Here is a 6,548-nt window from a genome sequence, read left to right as displayed (position 1 = left end):
GGCTGTAAAAACTGTTTCCTGGTTTTCTGCTTTCCTTATAATTTTGGTTGCATTGGTTTTGTTTGTGTAAAACCTTTTTTTTTATTTTATGTCTATTTATTTTAAATTTATATTATCTAAAATTATCTATTTTAAATTTCATAACATTCTTTATCTTTTGTTAGAAAGAATCATAAATTTTTCCCTTCTCTATAGATCTGACAGATAAACTATTCCTTGCTCTCCTAATTTGCTTATGGTATCACCCTTTAGGTGTAAATTATGTACCCACTTTGACCTTATTTTGCTACATGGTTTAAGATGTTGGTCTATACCTAGTTTCTGCCATCCTGTTTTCCAGTTTCCCCAGAAGTTTTTGTGAAAGAATGAATTTTTGTTCCAAAAGCTTGGATCTTTGGGTTTATCATATACCAGATTATTATGGTATATTTACTATATACTATAATTACATGTAACTTGTACCTAATCTATTCCACTGATCCACCATTCTCTTTCTTACCCATTACCAGATTGCTTTGATAATTACCCCTTTATAATACAGTTTGAGACTGGTACATCTAGACTGCTTTCATTCACATTTTTTTTTTCATTGATTCCCTTGATATCCTTGACTTTTTGTTCTTCCAGATGAATTTTGTTATTATTTTTCCTAGCTTCATAAAATAATTTTTGATAGTTTGACTGGTATGGCACTGAATAGATAAATTAATTTAGGTATAATTGTCATTTTTATTATATTGACCCAGCCTATCCATGAGTAATTAATATTTTCCAATTGTTCAGATCTGACTTTATTTGTGTGAAAAGTGTTTAGCAGTTATGTTCATATAGTTCTTAGGTTTATATTGGCAGGTAGACTTCCAAGTAGTTTATATTGTGTACAGTTATTTTAAATGGAATTTCTTTTTCTAACTCTTGCTGTTGGGTTTTATTGGTCATATAAAGAAATGCTGATGATTTCTGTGATGTATCGTAAATCCTACAACTTTGCTAAAGTTGTTAATAATTTAAATAGTATTTTAGTTGATTCTCTAGGCATCTCTAAGTATACCATCATATCATCTGCAAAGAGAGATAGTTTTATTTCCTCATTGCCTATTCTAATCCTTTCAATTTCTTTTTCTTTTTTTATTGCTATAGCTAACATTTCTAGTATAATATTGAATAAGAGAGGTGATAATGAGCATCCTTGTTTCACCCCTGATTGTGTTGAGAAGGCTGCTAGCTTATTGCCATTACAGATAATGCTTGCTGATGACTTTAGATAAATATTACTTATCATTTTAAGGTAAGCTCCTTAAATTTATTCCTATGCTCCCTGGTGTTTTTATAAGAATGGGTATTGTATTTTGTCAAAGGCTTTTTCTGTATCTACTGAGATAATCATATGGTTTCTGTTGGTTTTGTTATTAATATGGTCAATTATGTTAATAGTTTTCCTAATATTGAACCCTCCCTGCATTCCTGGCATAAATCCCACCAGTCATAGTGTATGGTCTTTGTGACATATTGATGTAATCTCTTTGCTAGTATTTTATTTAACTTTTTTGTATTAATATTCATTAGGAAAATTGGTCTATATTTTTCTTTCTTTGTTTCAGCTCTTCCTGGTGTAAATATCAGCACCATATTTGTGTCATATAAGGAATTTGGTAGGACTCCTTCTTTGTCTATTTTTCCAAATAATTTATATAGTTGTGGGATTAATTGTTCTTTAAATGTTTGGCAGAATTCGCTTGTGAATCCAAATGACCATGGGGATTTTTTCTCAGGAAGTTCATTGATGGCTTGTTCAATTTCTTTTTCTGAGACTGGGTTATTTAAATATTTTATTTCTCCTTCTGTTAATCTGGGTTGTTTATATTTTTGTAGGTATTCATCCATTTCATTTAAATTGTAAAATTTGTTGGCATATATTTGGGCAAAAAAAGCTCCTAACAGTTGTCTTAATTTCCTCTTCATTGGTGACAAATTCACCTCTTTTATTTTTGATACCAATAATTTGGTTTTCTTCTTTCCCTTTCTTAATCAAATTAACCAATGGTTTATCTATTTTATTGGGGTTTTTTTCATAAAACCAACTTCTAGTTTTATTTATTAGTTCAATGGGGCTGGTAGATAATTGCCAGGAGGTTTTTAGTTGGGTTCTATACCTGGATAGCATGACCCGCAAAGAAAGAGAGTTGGTTGAATGATCACAGCAGCAAGGAAGAGGGTCTGCAAGTGACAAGAGGGAGCAAGGAGTATGCCAACCTCTCCTGAACCAGTTTGGTGGGGATCATGCAGAGCAGGAAAGAAAGTGTTTCTCCTTTGCTCAGAAATTTTCCCAAACTCCTCATTGCCCATTGACTAAAGCCCAACCTTCTAAGCTTATCACTGAAATTAAATCACCTTTGTGATCTTTTTTTCAAATCATTCCTTATGCTTCAAATATTCTATCCCTGGGATCTTGTTATTTCAAATCCTACTCATCTTTTAAGACTCAGCTTAAATGGAATTTCTTCCAAGTAGTAGTCCTTTATTTTATCTTCCTATGAACTCTTGTAACACTTTCTCTGGACCTCTCATTCATATTACTTTATAGAAATAAGCATCTCATGGGCAACAGGGAGATATAAAAGACTAAAATCTCTCCAGAGGGAATTTATGGAAATTTGAATATCAGGGGAGTGCGTTTTAAATTCAACAAGGATAAATTTAGAATTTATGTCCCAAAATAGATGAGTGCATTTCTATGCACAAACCAAGCTATTCATTTATCCATGCTTATGTCCCTTAAACAAGCATGGGGGGGGGGGGAACAAACCTTTGCACACTGGACCCATCTGTCCATAGCAAACATGAGATCATCAGGAAACAAAATTGGCTTCTTTAGAAAGAACCTTAGTTCCTCATTTTTCTCTGAAGAAAAAAAAATGGGGCTAGGATAGTGCAAACATCTTTTTCAAAATAGTTATGATTTCACTATAGCAACAGAAAACTAAAGAACACTCTCCCCCAAAACAAATAGACACTTTTCATCAGGGGATATAAAAAAGGAGAGATTAATGTTGACTGAACTTGACCTTTCCTTAAAATAAACTTTAGAATTTGGCTAAAGTATGTACATACTTTAAGTGGTAAAAAAAAAAAAAAACATTTCATTAAAAAATTATACCATGAATATGTCATCACTTCCTTAAGAACAGCCTACAAGTTACTGTGAGGTGACTTGCCACTATTTAGGATCTGAAGAGATTTCCTTTGGAGCTGGGTGGATAACCGAATGAAGACTTATTCTTATATCCTCTGCCCATTCATGTACATACAAAGCTGGCATTTTCGTATATTCATATATTGCAGACAGATGGTACAGTAGATAGGACACTAAAACCTAAGTTCACATCTGAATTCAGACACTTATTAACTATGAGAGATTAGGCAAATCACTCAACCTCTATCTGCCTCAGTTTCCTCCTCTGTTAGATTGTTGTGAGGGTGAAATGAGAAAATATTTGTAAAGTGCTTTGTAAACACTAAAACACTCTATAAGTGTTAGTTATCGTTATACTATTAATATGACAATTTAACAAACAAACAAAAGAAAGGAATGTTAAGAAATATGGGAAAACAATCAAGACAGCATAATGTCATAAAAGCTGAGGGAGAAAGTATGTAAGAGAAGTTCATACCAATAGTGTCAACTTCAGAGAGTCCAATGCAATTCAGTAATTAAGGAGGACAGATGTAATTGTAGGAATAGTGTTGGAAGCAAAATTGCAAAGGGTTATGAGGTGAGTAGTAGGTGAAGAAGTAGAGAGAAGTGTAGATGGTTTTGAAAGGAAAAAGATATTGGGTGGTGAGTGAATATATGTAGATACGCTAATGTATGGATAAGAAGAAATTAAAGATGAGAGAGGTCACAATTTTTTAAAAAAGCAACCTCCCAGATGATATACAATAGAATGGAATCAAGGACATAAGTGGAAAGTTTGGCCTGGTCAAGGAAAATGGTCATTAAATCTTTAGTAAAGGTGTGAAGGATAATGAAGTAGGGTTTTGAAGTGCAGACTAGAAGTAAAGAGCTAGCTTGTGGCAGCTGGTTTCTGTTTTTTTTCAATAAAGCAGGAAACAATAACCCTTCTAATCAGAGTGGTTTAGGATGAAAGAGAAGAGAAGAGGAGGGAAGGGAAGAGGAGGGAAGGGAAGGGAAGAGGAGGGAAAGGAAGAGAAGAGGAGAGGAGAGGAGAGGAGAGGAAAGAATCTAGAATACCAGTTCTAGTAGGATGCTAGAGAAGAAAAAAAGGATTGAGGTGCTAGCGAGATTAGATAAAATAAATTTGTAGTGGACTCTGTCAATAAGGATGTGTAGCTTCTTCTTCTTCTTCTTCTTCTTCTTCTTCTTGCTCTTCTTCTCTTCTTCTTCTTCTTCTCTTCTTCTTCTTCTTCTTCCTCTTCTTCTTCTTCTTCTTCTTCTTCTTCTTCTTCTTCTTCTTCTTCTTCTTTGGCTGATGTTGGTACTTTCTGTTTCTTTTTAATTTTCAACATTCACTTCCATAAGATTTTGAGTTTAAAATTTTCTCCCCCTCCTTCTCCTCCCTCATCCCCAAGACAGCATGTAATCTAATATAGGCTCTACTCATACATTCATATTAAGCATATTTTCACATTAGTCATGATGTATAGAAGAATGAGAACTAATGGGAGGAACCACGAGAAAGAAGAAATAAAACAAACCAACAAAACTAAAGGAGAGCAAATAGTATGCTTCCATCTACATTCAGACTCCATGGTTCTTTTTCTGGATGTGGATAGTATTTTCCATCATGTGTCTTTTGGAGTTATCTTGGATCCTTACATTGCTGAGAAGAGCTAAGTCTATCAAAGTCAGTCATCACACAACATGGCTGTTATTGTGTACAATGTTCTCTCGGTTCTGCTCACTTCACTCAGCATCAGTCCATACAAGTCTTTCCAGGTTTTTCTAAAGTTCACCTGTACATCATTTCTTACAGCACTTGTACATTCATATACCACAAATTGTTCAGTCATTCTCCAACTGAAGGGCATCCCCTCACTTTCCAATTCTTTGCCACCACAAAAAAGAGCTGCTATAAATATTTTTGTACATGTAGGTCCTTTTCCCATTTATATGAGCTCTTTGGGATACAGATCTAGAAGTGCTATTGCTGGGTCAAAGGGAAATGTGTACCTTCTTCTAGCAGTATTCAGCAGTGTGTGAGAAGGAACAAGTAGAGATATAACTAGGGTGAAGTAACTGGTGCTTCGTCCCAGGGTACCATCAACCAGGAAGCATGATTCCTTCTTGAAGTGGTCATGTGACTGTTGTTTCCTCTTCCAGGGTCTCATTCCTGTGACCTGAGGACCCAGAACAAATTCTGAATGGCTCAGTGAGTGAAAGAGCATTTACTAAACTATTAAGCTCTTCCTATGTCCCAGACACTATGCTAAGAGCTGAAGATGTGATTTAAAAAAGCAAGACAGAACTTACCCTCAAGGATCTTACTTTCTAACAGAAAAGACTATAAAGATGAGTGGTAGTCATGAGAGGGGTATTATGGTCAAAGATATCACAGAGATGATGAGTAGAGTTGGAGGACAATTGATTGACATGTACTTTCTAGGAATGGTAGGTTGCTATTCCTTGGGATAGACAGGAAAAGATTGAAGGGTTGAGGGTGGGGTAACACAAGTAGGCATGGTTGGAATATGCCCAGGAAGAAATACCAGTTGTGGGTCTGTGCTGAATGTGTCATGGCGAATACTTACCTATAAGAAACTTGGGAGCTTAGAGGTGGAAACTGGATAGAAAAAGAGTGATTTTCTTGTGGATGTCAATGTCACACCCTTCTCTAGTATGATTACATGCATGATCAAATTGTCCTCTATGTCACCTCTGCCCTGGACTAGTGCTATACTCCTCCTCAACTCTAGAATCTTCTATAGCTCATTATTGCCTCTAGTACAAACTTAGCTTGCCATTTAGAACTCTTCAAAAATCTAGTTGCAGCCTACTTTTCTAGACTTATTTCATATACCTCCCCCATGACCTTTACATTCCAAACAAACCAGTCTACTTGCTGGTGTCAGAATTCAGTATTCTATTTCCTGCATTTTTGCCTTGGCCCATGCTTTCCTCCTCGTATGGGATGCATTCTCTCCTTCCCCTCTATTTCTTAGAATTTCTAACTTCCTTCAAGTCTCTGCTCGTGTTCCATTTCCTATAGGAAGACAAACTGACAACCTATTATCACAGTACCTTGGAAGGTGAGAAATAACTCAGTTGAATGGCATTTCCCCATCCTATGACTAACTACATATAGTGTAGCATAGTGGATAGAGAGCTAGACTCAAAGTCAGAAGATCCAGGTTCAAGTGTCTTCTCTGATACATACTGGTTGTGTGACCTTGAGCTGGTCCTTAACCTCTCACTGTTCTAGCCAAATGAATAATATAACAGGACGCAAAGAAAAGGCTAACCTGAGTTAGTAAAAAGGAATTTGTCACCCAGGATTTGCCTATACCAGTGAAATCACAGATTCAGTAGC

Source organism: Vombatus ursinus, unplaced genomic scaffold (assembly GCF_900497805.2).
Source record: "Vombatus ursinus unplaced genomic scaffold, bare-nosed wombat genome assembly UNPS02014770.1, whole genome shotgun sequence".
NCBI lineage: Eukaryota > Metazoa > Chordata > Mammalia > Diprotodontia > Vombatidae > Vombatus > Vombatus ursinus.
Note: the sequence above shows the minus strand (reverse complement) of the source record.